Source organism: Culex pipiens, chromosome 1 (assembly GCF_016801865.2).
Source record: "Culex pipiens pallens isolate TS chromosome 1, TS_CPP_V2, whole genome shotgun sequence".
Classification (NCBI taxonomy): Eukaryota; Metazoa; Arthropoda; class Insecta; order Diptera; family Culicidae; genus Culex; species Culex pipiens.
The window spans coordinates 33512684-33532601 of NC_068937.1; the positions used below are offsets into that span (position 1 = coordinate 33512684).

A 19918-nucleotide genomic window follows, 5' to 3' on the forward strand; every position below is an offset into this window, starting at 1 on the left:
TACGATAGGTCGCATGATAGATCCGGACAACGTTTTCATCAAAATATCTGAGATCCGGCCTCGAAAAAGTGCGTTAATAACACTTAAGTGCTTATAACTTTTGATACGTTTGTCAGATCTTCAATGTTTTGGACGCGTTGGAAAGCTCTTTTGAATACCTATCCAACGATATGTCGCATGAGAGATCCGGACAACGTTTTCATCAACATATCTGAGATCCGGCCTCGAAAATGTGCGAAAATAACACTTCAGTGCTTATAACTTTTGATAGATTTGTCAGATCTTCAATGTCTTGGACGCGTTGGAAAGGTCTTTTAAATTCCTTTCTGAAAATGTATAGCATGACGGGTTTTCTTACAAAAACCACCCTTTTTACAATCTTCCGGACTTTTGTTAAAATCGTTTTTTTAGCATAACTTTTGAAGTACTTAACTAAACTACATAATTTTTAATAGCGACTTATGGGACCCCAAGACGGATCGAATGACGCCAAAACGGACAAAATCGGTTCAGCCAATGTCGAGATAATCGAGTGACAATTTTTTGATCAACATCCCACCACACACACAGACATTTGCTCAGAATTTGATTCTGAGTCGATAGGTATACATGAAGGTGGGTCTAGGAGGTCTTATAGAGAAGTTAATTTTTCGAGTGATTTTATAGCCTTTCCTCAGTAACGTGAGGAAGGCAAAAATCCCGATCATTTGAAACCCATGTTGCGAAAAACTGAAATTTTTGAGTATTTTTCAAAAATACGTAGTTTGCGATTTTTTTAGTATTTAAAAAAAATTGTGTTAAAACTTTCGAAATATATGAAAAAATTCGATCATTTGATACCCGTATTGCAATAACAAGTATTTTGAGTTTTTTTTAGAGAAACAAATTGAATTTTCAAAAAACAGGAAAAATAGGCATTTTTATGAAAAATTTCATTTAATTATAATTGCAATGGATAGCTGACATCATCTCGATTCCAAAACACTATATTTTTACAAAATGTGGATGATTCTTCATAGGATTATTATCTCCCTTCGGTTTTGCATCCCCCATATACGGTGCTAAACCGAGGCATGACTGTAATAACCAAGAATTACATTGTCCTATTTTTTCCAATGATAATAGATTACTAACTTTTCCAACGATAATAAATTCCCTTTTTTAACAGTTGAGAAACGCACAGGTTTTAAAAAAAAATTATGTGTGTTTTTTTTTCGGTGAAAAATGCGTTTTTTTTTTTATATTTGAGTACGTTATCAAATCGGGCGTTCCAATTTACCTAAAGTCCTTTTGACGACTTTGCTTTGCCAGCAAATTTCCATATGATCACTATTTCAGGCTGCAAGTTATTAAAAAAACGTATTTTTTCGCATGTTCAAAAAAAGAAGGAGTTGCCCCTCTGACGAGATATCTAAAAATTTACCTCGGATTCGTAATCAGGGATCACAATTACCCCTCAAGACAAAGTTTCACGTACACTGAATAGAGGTCAGGGCAACTCTAATTTCGATTTTGTGTGAGTTGGCAGAGAATTATTTATTAGCGGGAGATTTACTAAAATTCAATTCTGTCGATTGAAGCGCGTTCAGGGATTCCAAATCTATCATACCTTGACGAAACTAAAGCGTTCACTGATAACAACTTCAAACATGTCGAGCTGCGTAATCAAGTCTAGATCAAGTCTGTCTGGACTACATATTTTTTAAGCAGCTTTTTGACTATCTCCATTCTCCATATAAATGTTGAATAAGCGTCATTCGTGTTTAATTTTATAACAACGAATGAATGACAAAAAGTTGAAAGACATAAGTCGAATGGGCAAAAGGTCGAATGTGGACAAAATGTCGAATTGAAGAAACATGTTTGAAAGAATAGAAAAACTCACAAAAATAAATATCATGGCAATAAAAAATAGGTTGTTTTTGAAAATGTTTTTAAGAAAGCTTACTGCTCATGTTTGAAAAGATGGAAAAACATACAAAAATATTATTTACAACAAGCAAGAATAGTTTGTTTTAAAAAAAGCAAAATCTTACATATTATTTTAGAACTATTTTAGAAAGAACTCACCAAATTTTAAGGACAACCAAAAATAAATTATTTTCAGAGAATGAAACATAAATCAACATATTTTTAGAAGTCACTGTTTAAACATTCATTCATTTTTTCATTTATTGAAACCTTTTGTTAAACTATTGTTCCATTTAAACTCTTCATTCTAAGCAGTTTCAAATGCAACAAAAGCAAAAGGGATTTACGACAGCCGCCATAATTTACCAAGTCTATGCTCGATTATGATGCTACCGCTGTCAACCCCGTTTTATGGCGGAAGTGCACAATTGGCTCCCTCTCTCGGTGCGGTTTTCAAATCTAGCTGTACTCACTCGAGAAGGGATCATAAAAGATGGCACCGAAAAAAAAATCGTATCAAATGATCATCATAAAATACACACTGCGCTACTGAAGCGCAAAACCATCCCCGATTACCCGCGCTAACCGCTCAATCAAAACCTGTTGCTGGGCAAGTTACGGGGAGAGATATTCAGATTTGTTTCGAATTTGCTTCAACGATGCCTTCAGAGCTAGGATGGTAAGGGTTTATTTCATTTCACCGTTTCAATTTATAGACTTTTTTATAAATCCAACGACATGCCTTCCGAGCTGCGCTGCTATGAAGGGTTCGTACGGAACAATCTTAGAGCATCCCTACCGAGACACTAACCACCAAAAAACAAACGATTCTTTCACAAAATCCAAAACCGCACACGGTTATTGAAACATTGCCATCAGTATTATAGTTCAAACAAAACAAAAAGGGGAGAACCGTCGTCAGATTGCGGCCCACCATTATCGTCAATTCCGTCCCGGAGTCATCACTTTCCGTACATCATACGATCCCCCGCGGGACACGACGGACCATGATGGTTTGTCGGTTTCGGTTGCATGCGGTTAATAAATTGAAATAAATCGTACTATTTACTACCCCTCCTGTGCTGTCACCGGTGTGTCCGGTTGGCTTTCGTTGGTGTACCGGGCTTAATTCAATTCAAAAAACGGTTTATTCCGACGCGTCGGACTACCGTCGTCAGGATCGAACGCTCTGCATTTCACATGACTTGTCACAGTGACGCGGTATTGGAATGATTTATGGATCTGTAAACTACCCAGTAGTGCTAACTAGTCTTGCGAGCTAACTATTGCGCCAAAGCTAATAGAGAATGGGAACTGGAAGTGGCCTGCGTGATCTCGCGGTGGAAGTCGAATTAACCTAACAGCTTCCATCACTTCCGGGCACTGATATCGGTGCGAACTTTGGTGGTCGGAGTATTTCTAGGCCCACAAGAATGTGGGAAAAGGTGTGACCTATTTTTGATAAAATTGACCGAATTAGTGCACGGACTTGTGACGAAGTGTGAGAAAAGAGTTAAAAGAGCATTATTTAGGAAAATTCCTGGTTATGTTTGAGTTGCATACTATGCTTTGTTTTTAAATCCTGAGTTTCGAGTGTTTCAACAAACATAGTCAAGCTAGAAAAAATAACAAGAATGTTGGAAAAAGTTTGTTTGTAAACAAATTAAACATGCTGTAATGCTAAAGATATCTAGGTCATTCTGAATAATAAAATTTTTCCATCCAATTTGTTTCAGTAACGAACGGGGTCACTTTTTAGTTTGACACCCCTTTTACACGCTATCAAACGTTTGTTTTGGTAGTGTGTGTAAACGCCGGGTAAGAAGTGACAGTTCGTCACTTTTTAGTTTGACTTTGACTAACCAACTAAAAAAGTGTCAAACGAAAAAGTGACCAACCACCGGGGGTTGAGTGTATTTGAAGAGTCCTCCAGAATTTCGCTAACTACTCGGTAAAAAATCAATTCTCGAAATCGTGAATTAAATTCACGAATGCGAGAACCACGAAGGAATATATTCACGTTTATAGTACAAATGCACCATACTCATGAACAATTTTCTTCGTTCACATTCGTGAACTTAATTCACGATTACGAGAATTGATTTTTTCTGTGTATTAGGACTATTTTATTTTTCTGTTGATATATTTTTCCAAACAAGACTCAATATTTTTTTTCGGGTTGGGTAAGACAATATTAGCATGTCAAAATTTGAAAATCTGTATTTTGTATCTGTATCTGATTTACTGATCACTATTATGTAGTCATACAAAATTTTTAATATGATTTTAAGATTGAAACCCAAATTTGCAAGCGAAATAGGAGTTTATGTAACAAGTTGCAAAAATAAGATTTTTTCAGCACGAGTTGTACAGTTATCCAACGAGGTTTACCGAGTTGGATAAAAACGACGAGTGCTTAAAAAATCAAGTTTTGCAACGAGTTACTTACAACATTTTTGCAATTCCGAAAAACGCTTATTTAGTGGAATTTTATGTCAAACATTCATGTGTTTAGTAAATTCATCGTTCAAAACAAAACAATATTGAAAAATGTTACTTTTCGATACTACACCCATTTCAGTGCTGAAAAGTAGAACTTTTCAGCACTGTTATGGAAAGGTATTAATTTTCCATTCTGTTATTTTCGGTAGGGAAAAGTAGGCCGTTTCGTTTTTCCAGAAGGGCAGGAAAAGTTGACAGTTTCACACTGGAATTGCAAAAAAATACTGCACTGTAATGGGTGCTGAAAAGTTGAACTTTTCAACACTAGTATTGAAAAGACACATTTTGCCTTGCTTACTAAAGAAAGGTACCGTAAAACGGGGTTACTTTGATAGCCGGGGTGACTTTGATAGGTTTACGATTTTTCCGCAAAATGAAGAGTACAATTAAAATACGTAAGGAATGGTTTAGAAACATACTGACCGTGGTAGAGAAGTGTTCAAAGTACCTCAAGAAGAACTTTTCATAAAATTTTGACAAGTTTAAAAAGTTAGTTAACTATAGTTAAGAAAATGTTGATGAATGTCATTATTTTAAACTTCTCAAAGTGTCATGATTTTCTCAATGAACATAATTTTTATCGGAAAACGGAATGAATTTTCGGATTCTTTGGACAATTTTCCACTAGGAGAAGGTTAAAAAAGTTTGTTAAAAATAAATAATATGTGTTTTTGAAACCCAATTATAAAAACTCTCTAAATTTATAGGCAATTTCAGTTGAACAAATTTCATGTAAAATGTGAAAACTTGTGATTCGTGCTTCGAATTCAGTATAAAATGCAATATAAATCGATAATTTTATAAACAAAACTAATTTTAACAAATTTCAGGCAAAATTCCGACTTTTTAACAATTTTACCTAAAATTTATATGTATTTTGCTTAAAAGCTTATACACTTAGTTAACTAAATATAAACATTGATTTTTTTTTCTTAAATACTATATCAGCTACTTTAGTGATGGTACATTTAACGTACAAATGAAGTTTGAACATCTTAAATATGATTTTAACAAGAAAAACTATGACTATCAAAGTCACCCCGGAATTCAAACTAAGATTTTTTAACGTAACTATTTTTCTAAACATTATTGAAAAAACTTTTTTTCCGAAATAGTGCTTGGACTTTGTGTGGTCTACCCCAGTACATGTTTTAAAAATAATAATCTTAAGAAAAACCTTACCTGTTGGAAAATATTCTAAAAACAAATTGAAATCCTATCAAAGTCACCCCGGTTTACGGTATAGGTTTTACTTTATGGCTGGACGTCATTTTCATCTTCGTAAATAAGACGATACAGCATGAATATTAATCGGAAAAATCGCAAAAAATCACACTGCATTGATTTTTGACGCTTCGTCGCCAAGTCGACAAGTTGTCAAGTTGAGCTACGAATACTGGCGCGAGAATGCTGGCGCATATATGTTTTGGCTCGACTTATACTCGTTTGTAGTAGCTTGTCTACCAATGCACTATGGGGTATTTCCATAGAAGCGAGCGGCCAAAAATATTTTTTCACTTTTTTGTGACTTTTTTGTGTTGTTTGTACTTATTATCATGTAAACAAATGAAATTTGATATTTTTCAAAAAAAAAAAGTTAAATTTTCGATTTTTTTCGATTTTTTTATACATTTGAGCCCACATGCATTGAAATGGTGAATTTTAATATCCTTGCTCTGTCTGTTTGATGCACGGAATGGCGGCTTATGCTTTGTTATAGTTTTCGTTTACTTTCAATCCCCCTCCCCTTCCTCTTGAGTCAAAATCTACCTCTCTTTGACCCCCCCCCCCTCCCCCCTCACCACCCAAATTAAAAAAAATTACGATGTTTTAGGATTTTCTGGAACATTGTACCATCACAGAAGGGGAGGAAACAAAGGAATGTTTATGAAAATGCAATTAATTTGATTATTAAAAATTTATTGACCAACACTTAATAAATATTACATGACTAGATATATCTCAATGCACTTCATCTGTCAAAAATCTAATCTTCGTCCACAACATCTTCTTCAAAATCTTCGTCAACTTCATCAACAGCATCCATAAGATCATTCATTATGTTAGAACTTGTATCACTTTCAGAATCCTCGAAAACCATGAAACTTCTAACAACTGTTGGGTATGAAGAGCAAACTTTCTTGGTATGTTTTTTGCTTACCCACATTGAACTTAAATATGGGTCCGACTCATGCAATGCCCTTAAAAATACATCCATTAAATTTGCTTCTCGTGATCTTTTTCTAGCAAAATGCGAACGAAATAATTTCAAATGTTTGTGTTGACATTCAGCGGCTTCTTCTGCCAAAACACCAAGAGGAGCAGGAGAATGAAGAATTATATTACCTGCATGAGCAAGCACTTTATGCAGAGTTGCAGGAATTTTATACCATTCGTAGTGTTCTAAATAGAACCTATATGTATCTTTGCAATATTCATCAAATATTTCAGGATTAATGGCTTATTGGCAGTTGATCGCTATCAAAATATTACGAAATCTCTCGATCAACTCTTTTTCAATGCCCAATACACTGCTTAAAAGTTCCGGGTTAGAAAATGCTTTCCTACAAATGTTTCCGGTAGTACTCGTACCTTTACCGCCTGATCTTGGTTGATCAGCTCTAAATCCAAATGCCTTGTGCAATGCTTCCAGAACCATCTTTTTTCGTTTAAGATAATTCAGCTTAAGATCCTTCGTAACCCTCCATTGTTTGATCTCCATCCGATATGAAATATGTAACAGACATACGAAAAACCGTATCCAAGCATGAAGTGGAGATATTCCATAGTATAATGTGTCTTCATTGGCAGTAAATCCTTCTTCTAGTTTTTCGATGGAGTTCATTATATTAGGTGTTGCCCCACATATAGGACAATTTTGCATCGATGATGAACCAGTAATATATGTCAGCACTTTTCCGTCTATCATACTCAAAACAAAATTAAAATCGATCAACACGAATTTATCACCCGGAAGATCAATTTTCAAAGGTGTCAATTCACACATTTCTTTTTCCAGATCATGTTTTGTTTTCAGGATGATTTCTCTAGATTCTTTAATAAACTGTAACATAATTGGTCGACAAAATCTGATGCTTTGAGGTGTAGGATTATGCCATAAAATATGTTTACCATCACTATGCACGTATAATTGGATGGGAGTTAACGTTGCAGCAAAGACATCGGAATCATCAATGCTACCTTCTGGCAATGAATGATTAAATTGAGAATATCCAGTGGATCCATCCATTCCCCAACTACTCAATAAAACCAATTCGGCGCAATCTAAATCATGACTATCTAGATAATCTGTCACATCCTGCCTTATTACTTGAAGTATTCTAGATGCCGTATGATTCATCAGAGCTTGCAATTCCACTTTTATCTTCGAGGCTGACCCTTCGATGAATTCAACAGGAAAAAACGGAATCGACGTAACACCTTATAATGTGGCCCTCTTAAACCTTGCGGTTTCGTCAACGGATCCACAGGCGTGTATCGTTCTTTTTGCGACAAGACTCCGCCTCCCGGGTCTCCTAAGTGTGAAGGTATGGGCACGGGGAGAGGGCACCGAATACCTATATTTACACTTAGATTTTTTTTGCGTCCGCCCCGGGATTCGAACCGGCGACCTCTGGATTGTGAGTCCAGTGCGCGGTCCGATTGATCCACACAGGCAGACATCAACAGGAGGTGCGCATGTTTTTTGGCACCTGCTATAACATTGTAAGGCGGATATCTCGAAGGGCAATCAAAATGAAATATTTCATACTGAGCCTTAGTAAGGTGTGCTTCGATAATCAGCGCAAATGCTTCTTCCGGCGTTTTTAACTGTCGGTCGTTAGTTAACTGAACGTACAATTTAGAAAAGTAATCCTGATTTTTCAGGAGGTGTCCTATCACTTTAACTACATTCACATCGTGCCTTTTAAATGCTGTTCTCCTTGCCATTAACAAAGCCTTATGAATTGAATCCACTTTAGGATCCAATGATTCATTACGTCGAACACTCCTATCACTCTTCGCATCAAACTCTTTGGGTTCTCGTCCACGTTTTTTCGTTGATCCACTTGTTAAATTCACGTTTTCCACGATAAATCCTTCTAAATCAAACTCACTTGTTAGATGACTCAAAAAATGAACTTCTTCTATGGGCTTTTGTATACCTCGTTTTAAAGCTGCAGAACAACATGCGTAGTTTTTCCCTGAGTAGATCATGTGATGGTTCTGCAATGTTGTAATTCTTACAAATATACTCGAAAGCAGTTTTCACATTTTCAGAATGGTGCTTCGTTACATCGAACATGGACACTACGGTATTATTATCCATATTTTTAAAAGAACACAACAACTAACTGATATGAATATTCGAAGAATTGTTGCTGTTAAATACTTAGCATAGGTATTTCTAATTTTATTAAACGTACCTAAGTACCAACAAAGTCATGAATATCAAATCAATTCCAAAACATACATAGCAGGTACGTCATTTCTGCCTCCGCAGGTAAATATTGTGATTTTAACCAAGCGTATGCGCGAAATCATTAATTTTCTTGCATGAATCAAAATGTTCAAAATGGCATAACTCAAAAAGTGCACATAAGTGCACTTTGAAATTTGGAGACAAGTTAGGACATGGTTCAAATTTTAAGCTGGGAAATTTTCAGATCGCACAAATGCACACAAAAAAAGTACTCCATTAACAAAGTTGAAAAAAACTAAATTTTGAACAAAAATCCATCTTTTTTGATTTTTATTATTTTTTTTAGCCTGTAAAAGTGTGTTTTGTAAAATTTTATTGAAAAGTTGAATCAATTACTTTTCTGAATATATATAATGATGCAGGAAAAAATACATAAACAGCTACACAGTACAACTATGAAAAATAATCATTTTTTTTGTCAAAAAACATGTTTTTTCTTACCATTTTTGCCTTTGAAGGTCTGCAATTCAGTGAATTTTGAACCTACAACTTTCAAACTCCGGATTTTTCTTAGTTAGAATGTTTATTTTCGAAAAAAAAAATACCAAAAAAATAATTAGAGTATGTCGGTTTTTCGATTTATGGCCGCCTGAAACCCCATAGTGCAATGTTTCCTTCAACATGTAAGATATCGTAGCTTTTCGGTTTCTTTTGCTCTGTCCGTTTTTGCCTTCCTCGCCTTTCTGAGGAAAGGCTATAAAATCACTTGGAAAATGAACTTTTTAATTAGACCTCCTAGACCTACCTTCATGTTGTTGCATGTTGCATTAGCTACTATTTTGATAAAATGCGCCAATTTCAAGTTAAAAGTATGTTCAGGCTGAAATTTTCGAAAATGTACAGTTTTTTTGCTTTTTTTTTTTTGGAAATGGCATCCCTGCGAAAATAATCAAGGGGCTGGGAAGATATCCCAAATTTAGTATTCCCACTTTTCAGTTGACGATATGTCGGAAACAATTCGTGCAATTTTCTATGTAAATAAAATCAAATAACAATGAAATTGTCTGCTCTTATCAAAACATAGAAACATATAAAAACATTGAAGAAAACTGCTACATTGATCGATAGTGTCGGTTAATATGTAAATATAAATGATGGGTTTATTTTTTAGTAAAACAGTAATCCTCTCAGATTTTGGCAATTGGATATTTTGTTGTATTTTGTAATCCGACTGAAACTTTTTTGGTGCCTTTGGTATGCCCAAAGAAGCCATTTTGCATCATTAGTTTGTCCATATAGTTTTCCTAACAAATTTGGCAGCTGTCCATTTAAAAATTTAAAAATCTGTATTTTTGAAGGAATTTTTTGATCAATCTGGCGATAAAAAAATGTGATTTTTAATTTAACTTTCAGTCACTAGAACTTGATTTGCAAAAAAACAGAGCAATTCCAGTTCAAAACAGGATTTTTAGGTACTTTTTTCTCGACCCTCTCCGATTTCAATGAAACTTTGTAGACATGTTATCCTGCGCTTATGTAAGCCATTTTTGTGCGTATGAAGCAAGTTTCACACTTTCACACAGATAATGTCATTTGAGAAGGGCTTATGTGTTTTAAATATTTTTGTATTTCGGAATTTAAATATTTCAGTATCTCGAAGCCATTGCATCGTATCAAAATGGGTTTTTGATGGTTTTTGACAAGTTTTTAACATTTTTATTTTTAAAACCGCTGTAACTTCACAAGGATTGGACTTAGGACAGTGGTCAAATTGAAGACTTTTATGTAAAATTGTCTGGAGAATCGAGTCCCGTAATCGTTTTTTTTTTTCAAATTTTGAAGTTTAGAGCACTTTTCAAAAAACAAACAAAATTTCAATAAATGATTTTTGTATTTTTTTAGGAGAGTTGCTCCATCTTGCTTTTTATAACATTTTAGGCTATTTTCACAAAAAATTTGAACGAAAAAAATCGTGGGCTCACCTTCAAATTTGACTTTTAAACTTAAAAATCAGAAAATGTCATAAAAACAGCGTGTTTTTTCCTTCAGTGTATTTTTTCGGAAAACCCGTCAAATTTTCTACAAGTTTGTCTTTGACCATTTTTGGATACGATGCAACGGCTTCGAGATATAGAAATATTTAAATAAGGAAACACAAAAATATTTAAAACACTTACGCCCTTCTCAAATATTATTATCGAGTAAAACTGGCTTCAAATACACAAAAATGGCTTATATATGAGAAGGATTGAAATCCGAGAGGGTCCGGTACAACCGATTCCCTATTTTGCATGGAATTGCTCAACACTATTTTTAACTTTTAAAAATTCTCTAAATTTTCTCAAAATTTTTAAATTAAAACTAACATTTCAAAACTGCTAAACATTCAATATTACGCCCTTTTGGAATGTTAGTCTTGATAAAAAAATGAATGTATTGATTTTGAAAAAATAGAAAAATTTCACGAATGGTTCATATTTTAACATTGAAAATCGAACTATTGCTGAGATATCGACATTAGAAAATAGTGATTTGTTTGGGTGAGATTTTTTTTTCTTCATAAAATTATTTTTATTAGGTCCATTTCTGGGTGAGACTTAAAAAGCATCAATTTTGTTGTTTTTAAACCTTTGCATGGCAATATCTCAGCAACTAAGGGTCGTATCAACGAAGTTCACAAAAGCAAAATATAGAGAATTTTCTCAACCCTTCAAAAATATTTTTTAAGTGGGCAAAGATGTGCACTAATTTAAGAAAAATGGAAAATTACAACTATTTTTAAAAAAGTTACCTGAAAACTAGCCTTAATTTGAAAACGGTGCTCTTTATCAAAATTTCACTAGAGTACTTTTTGATTGCAAATTTGTTTTTACATCGAAAAATAGAGTTGAACATTTTTGCGACCCGTTTTTCGATTTTTTGAAAAAATCACTATTGATTAAAAATATCTAACTAATGTTTGTTTGTGGGGTAGGAATACCAACACTACATTAAGGATTATGCAACAACATAATTTGCTCTCCCACGCCTTGTCTTTAACATCAATCCCTTCCCTACTAACCCCGAGTAGGCCGTGGGTAATCGGCTCCCCTCCCACTAACATTTACACACAAGATCCTCTGTAGTTACTCTTAGCTTTAAGAAAAATGTAATTACAAAAGCCGACACGGTCCTAACCAAGTCCCAGTACCAAAAAGGACCGAATAAAAATAATTTTACGAAAAAAAACATAATTTCCTATCATACCAATCTAAGGTTTTGTTTGCATATTGCAAAATTGGTCGATCATCAGATATCAAATTTAGGTATTTTTTCGGTATTACAGTATTTTATCAAATTCTTCTGAAACTATCCGAAAATTTTGACCAATTTTGTGCTAAAATGATGTCTCAAATCGAATGCTTTTATGAAAACCAAAAATTACAAATCTCTTTTTTTAAATTATTAATATTAACAGCTTTCTTACACAAGTTCAACATTTTTTTTTTTTTTTTTTGCTTTTGGAAACTTATCTATCCTTCAAAACATTCAAGAAGAATAAAAAAACACAAATACATTTTATTTACGCATCAAAAAACACAATTAATCAGAGTGCAAGTTTGTCCAAATATCAACAACACACGATCGTAAATTTGATCAAATATTGATCCTAAACACTAAATTCATACTCATAAAAACAAATCGTGACCAAACACGACAGCGCGCGCACGCGCTCCAATCAATCGAAACGAAACCGATCTTTCATTTGAAAAAAAAAATGCAGCATAACCAACAGGTTGATAATTCTCTCTTCCTCCTCGACCCCACTTCTTCCCAAAAGCATCCATCAAATTTAAAATCGAATGTGTCAGAGTGATATAGCCACTACCACACAACACCGGCCAAATCACTTTCAAAAGTCTCGTTTCAAATCGTTTTGTTCGATCTTCTATCATCACCAGTTTCCTTCCTTTTAACGTGTGTGTTTAGTTTTGGGCTCTTTTTTTCAGACCTCACTTTTCTGTTGACTCTGCATTTTCTACGGAATCTGCCTTCTGTTATCTATCCGACAGTATTTGATTCCCAGTGGGTTTGCTGCTTTTGAGGGGTCGTTTAGAAATTATACACTCTTCAAAATAATTAGAGACATTTTCAAAAAATTGTTTTATATATTCTTTGGGATGTTATACTTGATGGTCGAACTTATGCATTTAAAATATTATATCTACGCTGTTCATGATCGTTCTTTACAAACACACACATTCACCGTCGAACCTGAACCAACAAAAAAAAAACCCCTCAAACCCAAAACCCAACCCATTCCAGCAACAGCGGACGAGCAGCCGCCGCCAGCGGAGAGCTTTCAATTTGTAAACTCCTTTCAATTCAGGCCTATTAAAATTAATTTTATGCTATTATCTAATAAAGCTACATTGGGTCGTCCGAAGCCCGAGCCAAAGCCGACCCCAACCGATTGTTCGCGGTTCATCGGGTTCTGCCGGCTGGAGAGGGGGGCAAAATGTGTATCACACAGAGTTGATCTATCGGTCGTTTGAGTCCGCGATGATCATCATCATGGTCCATCATCGGAAAGAATGAGATTGGCTTGCGCGCGCTCGGTGCATGAGCTTCTGGCGGACTGGAGAGTTGGACGAAACGATTCTTCAAGGGATTGAATTGGCGGTTGGGATATTTATTTACAAAAAAGAGGCAGAGTGTTGCCAGCCGTTGTGGGATAACACTTTCCGAAATGGACTTTAAAAAGAGATTTTTTTAAATTTATGAAGAACGGAATTATTTCCGATTCTTCACGTAAGGTTGCGTTAATTGTGTGGAAATTTTTGTCAACATTAAAATTCTAATGTGAAATTTAAAGCTTTACAACTTTGTCGAAGAGTGCAAATCTATCCGAGTTGATCCAGAAAGTTATCAACGATTTAAAAAAATACGTTTTAGCATGAAACAATTTTTTCACCAAATTTAACGTTTAGTGGCCAGACCATAACCGATTTGGCTAAAAATTGGCACAGATGCTTAATTTTGCTCAAAGAATGTAGTCACCCTATTGAGGGAGCGGCCGTGGCTGACTGGTTACGGTGTTCGCTTTGTAAGCGAATGGTCCTGGGTTCGATTCCCATCTGCTCCCACCGAGAAAGCATAGGAAATATAAATCTTGAAACTCTGAACATCAAAGTCGCTCGAGTCGGGGTTCGATCCCTCGTCCTTTGGATTGGTAAGCAAAAATGCTAACCACTCGGCCATCGCGACTTGGTGAGCTATGACTGGAATTATGAATACTGTTACTATCAACTATATACGTGCTGGGTCCTTGTCCATTTGACAAGGGTTCGGAAGTTCTAAATAACGTTTGAGTCCGATTGGTGCAAACGTTCTTCAGGGCGGGGCTTGTCGATAAAGCTGAAGTACCTCGCGCTCGGCTAGCCAGCGTAGAAATGGGTCACCGAAGCTCGGCAGAGCTAACACCTTCCAAATGCCTATGCGAATTATTTGCATGTGACCGATTCTTAGCGAAGCTACACCAAAATGTCACATTTTTCAATTTTCAATATGATTTTTAATATGAAAAAAATCATTTTTATTTTGATGCAATAATTGCAATGTGCGTTAAATGCGTTTTCTTACCTTAAAAGCCAAGAACATTGACCAAAAGTGGTCTGCAAGCCATTGTACGAGAGAGGAGTTTTTTCATAAATCTGCTCCTTTCGTTGTCCCGTCACGAAAAGAAATGGCTGGCAAAAACTCAAATTTCATCCAATTCTTTCAGTTCAAAGAGCAAAAGATTCGTTTTTTAATTTGTGATAATGTGTAGAAGAGCAAAAGTTTTTAAAATTCAAACTGGCAAAACTGTAGCGATTTTTGTAGTGTGCCTTTTAAAAGTCCAGTTTTACGATGTTGTCCCGTCACGCTACATTTTTATTTCAGGGGAAGCACAGGTACTATATGGTTTATTCTGCATGATATTTATTTGTAGGAAAATCAATTATCTTTCCAAATATGTAATAACATTGGGGGGTTTCTTCTTTTATTTTGCAACTACAGCCAAAACGCTGAAAAAAACTTGGAATTTTTTTGAAAAGGAGCCGAAGAATCGGTCATGTATAGAATGTAGATCTAAAAAATACATGGAAACAACTCAATTTGTAAGAAGCAGCCGCTTGGCCCCGTTTGGTTGGTTGCACACACACACACACAAGAATGTAGTCACCCTATTGTATATCCCAAATTTTAACAGTGACTATTGAAATTGTCGTCAGGAAATTGAACGGCTTTCTTTATGCGTTCTCAATGTTGAGAATGGATGTTTTTGGTGCTGACAATAGGGTCCTATGTAATTTTTTATGTACAACGGTAAAAACCACGATCAAAATCCATTTCTGATCACTTTTTATCATTTTGATGCAAAAAATAAATAAATTGACAAGACAACATTTTTTCGATGGACCAACTATGGTCCCCTTAGAACGAGCTGTCAAGTAGAACCTTTTCTGTCAAGAAGGACTGCGATGTTTTTTTTAAATTGATTTGAAAATCTATTTTAAATCATTTGCGATAGTACAAAAAGTCATTGTACATAGAAAAATAAGCTTTATCTTTGTGAACAATATTATCACAAATTTAAGCTTCATTTAAGGACCCAATTGAACCAACCATCAATCAACCGTAAACAAACAAGAATTGAAATCTGACAAAAAAAAAAGTAAATCTTTCCCAGTTCCTGAGGGGAACACCCTTGAAGAGTATCGGGGCCGGCATTTACAAAGCGGATTCAGTGGCAGTTTCATTCTCAACATAATGTTAACATGTTAGGGTTAATGTTAACATTCCATAGGTCGCCTCCCTAAGGTGTCGTGATAAGGTCCAGTTTGTGACGATACACTACCTTCCCTTTACTAAGCAATCGATTCCAGAAGGGAAAAGATCACCAGTTGTGTTGGTCCGAGCCGGGATTTGAACCCCGATCTACCGCTTACGAGGCGGAAGCGTTACCACTGGGCTACGTGGCTCGGTCCATTTCTGTTAGTCGCCATCCATAAATGACGTAGCATTTTATGGAGGATTTATGGTCTATGATATTTTTTTTTGTTATTTTTAAAAAAGAATAAAAGAAGTAATAAGCAATTTTGTGTACATACCGTAAACTGGGGTGACTTTGATAGCCCGGGGTGACATTGATAGAAATTTGATTTAGCCACTAATTTTGATACATTCAATGTAACAGTCATATTTTTGCATATATGTTCAATAATAAGCTATCCCTTAATGTTTGCATACTCAAAATTCTCAAAAATGTTTAGATATTAATTTGACGGGCATTTGAAAAACCTATCAAAGTCACCCCGGGCTATCAAAGTCACCCCAGTTTACGGTATTTATATTGCTCTCGCTTTTGACAGCTATCTAAACTAAAATGTTTTAAATAATACAAAAATCGGTATATTGAGAACTGATCAATTTGGTGTCTTTGACGAAACACAGGGAATATCCAGGTAACAAAATCTCACTAACTATTTTAACGTTTTTAACGGTGCACATCAACCAAAGCTTTTGAACACAGATTTTTGATACAGACATTTCAGTATCCTCAAAAATACGGGAACTATCACTATAAATTTTATTTCATCCCCTAAAACGCAATCTACAAAATAATTTACAAACAAGTTTGAATATTTTTACAATCAGATTGTTGTAGTATTGGGTCCGTAAATTTGCCAATTTTGGAATAAGAAGACAACAACTTCCTTGGAAATCATTCGCGTTAAAAGATTTTCAAATTCATAAAATCAACTCTAACATATGAAAAGGCGCTGGATGTGTTTTTGAAAATTTCACATGTTGAGGTTAATTTTTAAAAAGAGCGGCTGCTTTACATCCATTGTTACGGTTTTCTACAAAATTTACAACGGATATACTTTAGCAGCCATAAGTCCAAACTTCAACGCAAATTTAATGTAGATTTTTTAGTTTTCAAAAGTATACTTACTTAATTTTTTAATGTGATTGGTTTTATCTGGAATAGCAACAGTACTTCGTCAGTACTTATAAATTTTGGAAACTAATGATTGCCAAACAAAAAAAAAACAACTGGGCTGTCACAGCCGAGGAACATAAACTTCAAAACATTTCTCTCATCAAATACACACAACATTGCCGAATACACCAAATTGATCAAAACAGCCGTTCTCAAGTTTCTGATTTATGAATATTTTGATTGCATTTTTGTATGGATAGCATACAAACTTTGCTTTGCTAAATTTTCAGCAACATCTCATATTACCTGACAGTCTTGAAATTTTTAATAGTTATGAGGTCAATTCGATCTACTTTTCTTCTACGAAAAACTCTCTTGTTTATTTTCTCTTGTTTATGTTTTTTGTTGTTGTTGTGTTTTTAATTTGCATGTATCTTGTTTAGTTAATATTTTTTCTGATTCTACCACCTCGTATCATTACCTTTTGCATTTTTATTTGTATGAACATAATGTTTTTAATTGTGTTTTAAAGATATTTGAAGACAAAATACTGCAAAATACTAATTTTATTTCAATATAGGATATGTAATACACTCAAACCCCGATGGTTTGACACCAACCGTTGTCAAACAAACGGGGTCATTTTTTAGTTTGACACCCCTTTTACACGGAATTCACACACACTACCAAACGTTTGTTTTGATAGTGTGCGTGAGCGCCGTGTAAAAAGTGACAGTTCGTCACTTTTTAGTTTGACTTTGACCAACCAACGGGGTACAAACTAAAAAAGTGTCAAACGAAAAAGTGACCAACCACCGGGGGTTGAGAGTGTAAACGCATTCAAAGATAAACTCTGATAAAACGACATTAAAAAAAGGCATAGTCCCATCAAAAATTCTTAAAAGTTCTTCTTTTCAATGCTTTTTAAAGATCAAAAATTTACTGAAAATGGATCTTTGGCGAATATTTAGATAGAAGTCCGTCTAGAGGCGGTGTTGGTTGTAGCGAGCTAGGTCGGTCCTACTGTTTTACGTTTACCACAGAGAGGATTCTGTGAAGGAATCAAATTTCACAGAATCTCTATTTCTCGAGCTTTTTTTTTTTTTAGAAGGTCCAATAAACCAAATTTTTAGTTTTTGCTTTTTGGGTGTTTTTCAATACCCCTGACTCAAGGCGGTTTCAAAAACACCCAAAAAGCAAAAACTGGAAATTTGGTTTATTGGACCTTTTAAAAAAAAAACTCCAGATTTGTGACTTTGCAGAATTCGGTTAGCAATGTTTAAAAAATTTGTAAAGCAAGCAAAAACATGAAATTTTTAAAAATGAAGGGAAATTATCTAACAAGTTTTCGTATTTTTTACAATGTTAAGAAAATTAAGAAAGGAACTAAAAAAACGGAAAACAAAAATGTACTGTTGTAGTCAGAATCAAGTGCAAAACAGCTAATCTAAGTCCCAAAACCATGGCACCACTGCCGTGCCTAAGCACTCACCTCTATCTCTTTTCCGCTCTCCTTTCAGCAAACAACCAGTCAGTGTGTGTTGTGGTTGTGTGGTGCACTTTCAGCAGCACCGCCGCAGAATTTCCATCCTCTTCTTGCTCTCTTCCCTCTCCCTTCTCTTCTTGTGACGGTCGATCTTGGCCCGATGGGCTGCTGTGCGCCTGCTTCTGTATTATTAGAAGAAGGATCGACACGATCGCGACGAAGCCTGCTCCGATGTTGTTTTTTGTAGTTACTCGCTCCAGAGCCTATTCGCGAGTTTACCTTTTTTTTCTCTTGCGTTTCGCTAAGCCGATTCTTCTTGTTGATCTTGCCGACACACACTCACTCGCGATCGCTCCTTTTTGAACTCTTCTCAAACAGCCACTTTTACCCTTTTAACTAGCGTTTAGTTCCTTCATTGTGAGGTCTCAAAATTGTGATTTTCTTTTTACTTTTTTGAGATCCTCAACATCCGAAAACTGCGCAACAGCTGCTAACCGATCGCGACCAACTGTTGTGCGATCACGCCAAATTTGGGACACCCTTCAACTAGCTCAAGTTCACGAGTAAAATCCCTTTCCGAAAAGTTCCAGCTTTCTCCCCGAGGGCACCCGCGGAGACTCTCTTCTCAAGTGCTAACCAGCTGAACCACGCATTTAGTACCAATTAGCATTCGGTCGCTACTGGCCTGCAGCCCTGTATACCCTTCCCCTGTTCCAACCTATTCCAGATGACCAACGCACCAACAGCCTAGCCCTTTTGCTCTTTTTACGACCGTTTGTTGCGCTTTATTGACCACCCCGCATCGGTAGTGGTAGTGGTTGTTTACACCAACTGCAACGCACAAAATCACTCACACAAACATCGCAGCAACCCGAAGAACTCGCGAAGAATCCGCGCGCGCGCTCGATCCCAAACTCCCCAGCCGAACAAGGTAGGCTCTGACTCGAGCTAGGTTAGGTTAGCCTAGGGGTCACAAAGTGACCCATTTGAGAAGAACAGGGGGGAGGGGTCCCCAAACTACCCAACAACAGCAGCACAAACACAAACGAGCAGCGCTAAATTCCGCCCGAACACAGTGAGAGACAGTCGACAGTTTTGTTTTCACCATCTGCCGATCGCAGCCCGTTGAAACCTGATCCTTTTTGCTCAAGACCCGCTCCTCCGCTGCCGGCCAAGATCTTCCGCAATTTCTGCCCTCCCTCCACGCGAACTCTCTTTCCAAACACACGGCGAGGATCCGACCCGACCCGACGCAAACGATCTTCAAACGACGACGACGACGCGATCCTAAACGGCGAAGCTTCGGAAAGCAACTGCCCTGTGTCTGGGCGAAGACCCGCTGCAAGACCTCCGCGCCGCTTCTCCAGAACCTTTTGCGAGCTCTCTTCTTTTGAGTTTTTGTTGATGAACTTCGTGCTTGGTGTCTCTGGGGGGATCACAGACAAGCGGAGAAGAGGTCGATCTAAGATAACTCGGTGCGACTTAGTCAGGATGGCGTTGAAACTAAGTCGGAGTATTTAAATACGGAGTAAACTATTTTTGATTGCTTTTGAACAAACAAAGACATTTTTTATGAAAACAGGCCTGTTTCAGAAAATAGCAAATTGTGATTTTACGGAATTTGGAA

At 36.0% G+C, this 19918-nt stretch overlaps 1 protein-coding gene across 1 annotated transcript in view; it reads right to left on the reverse strand.

Annotated features, from left to right (window-relative positions):
- LOC120419284 (uncharacterized) overlaps window positions 1-19610 on the reverse strand; it is a 135768-nt gene extending 116158 nt beyond the window's left edge. The window contains exon 1 of the mRNA XM_039581951.2: window positions 18298-19610. The gene's annotated coding sequence lies outside the window, so the exon portion shown is untranslated. The remainder of the gene's footprint in view (window positions 1-18297) is intronic.
- Window positions 19611-19918: the final 308 nt, after the last annotated feature.